Source organism: Dipodomys spectabilis, unplaced genomic scaffold (genome assembly GCF_019054845.1).
Source record: "Dipodomys spectabilis isolate Male_0828 unplaced genomic scaffold, ASM1905484v1 ptg000464l, whole genome shotgun sequence".
NCBI lineage: Eukaryota > Metazoa > Chordata > Mammalia > Rodentia > Heteromyidae > Dipodomys > Dipodomys spectabilis.
In genome coordinates, this window is record NW_024871141.1 from 2,309,034 (window position 1) to 2,310,507 (window position 1,474).

The following is a 1,474-nucleotide window of genomic DNA, read 5'->3' on the forward strand; positions in this document are numbered from 1 at the left end:
AATCCTTATCTTGGGGTTCGTTTTGCCTAACATCAACTTATGTTTTCTGCTTGTAGCAGACACATACTAGTTATTGAAAATAAGGAAACCATGGGACCTATGTTTTTTGGGCCTGGCTTAATTTACTTAATACAATTTTTTCCAAGTCTTTCCATTTCCTAACAAACTGGGTGATGTCATTCTTTCTGATGGAGGCATAGAATTCCAGTACACACACACACACACACACACACACACACACACACACACACACATTTTCTTGGTCCATTCGTTTACTGTGGGGCATCGGGTTTGGTTATGTATCTTAGCTTTGTTAATTAATGCTGCAATGAACATAGTTTTGCTGGTAGTTTTAGTATGGTCTTGTTTGTGATCATTTGGGTGAATGCTCAAAATGGGATTGCTGGGTCTTAGGGGCGCTCTATGTAGTCTTTTGAGGAACCTCCAAACTACTTTCCAAAGTCTTCAAACAAGTTTAAACTCCTAACAACAAGGCATTAAGGTTCCCTTCTGTCCACATCCCATCCAGCATCTGTTCTTTCAAAAATCTGGAATGCTTCAGGAAGTCGAGTGTCATCCTCAGTCAGGGGCTATTCTTCTCTTTATTGTTCCAATGTTAGTGTATGTGCTACTGAATTGAGCACAGAACAATTTTATATATAAAGTGTAATTGATTTTCTTAAACTAGACAATTCCACAAAAATTAAATTCAAAAGAATTGTTGTGAAATTTTAGAACCATGTATTTCTTACATAAGAACACATTTAAGTATAAAGTCAAGATTGACATGTCAAAAACAAAATAATTCCAGATATTTGTTGTTCAGTAGATGTATAGGAGGAGGAATTCAATTATTCTGTACAAGGAACCTGCCATTATGAACACTATAGAAAGTGTTAAGGTTTGTTAAAAGTTTTAATGTTTCAAATATGTTTAATTTTGGGAATTTGCTCATATATGCCAAAATTAAGACTATTTAGCACGTTGTAAAACTTTTACATAAAGCATTTAAGATTCATGGTAGCAGTCATATACTACTAAGTATGTACATTTCAGAGTTTATACAAACTTTACTAATGAGAAGTTGCAAAGTGTTTGTGTAAAGAAGCAGAGTGAAGATTTAAGACATTAACTTCACAGTTTCTGTTAAAATTTAAGGGCTTCCTTACTTTATATGTTAGCGAGGAACAAATGATGGTATAAGCCATATACAAATGATGAGATGAACCACAAATAATAATCTTAGTGGGTAACTTTAAAAGCTACTCATAGCCTATAAAATTCTTGTTGAACATCATAGACGTAGGCAGTTTTAAATGTACAGCAATATGAAAAAATAATAAATCGAATATGTAGTACATTTCAAATACTAGAAACAGGTAATTGTTTTGTTTTTTATTTTATTAATCATTAATATTTATTTATTGGTTTTCCTTATTTGTAGCATTGCTTTCCTTATTGTAATATAATACAA

At 32.5% G+C, this 1,474-nt stretch overlaps 1 non-coding gene across 1 annotated transcript; it reads right to left on the reverse strand.

The window, feature by feature from the left end:
- Positions 1-542: 542 nt before the first annotated feature.
- On the reverse strand, positions 543-644 carry LOC122098230. The gene has a single exon (XR_006145693.1). It is a non-coding gene; the product is annotated as a U6 spliceosomal RNA (small nuclear RNA).
- Positions 645-1,474: the final 830 nt, after the last annotated feature.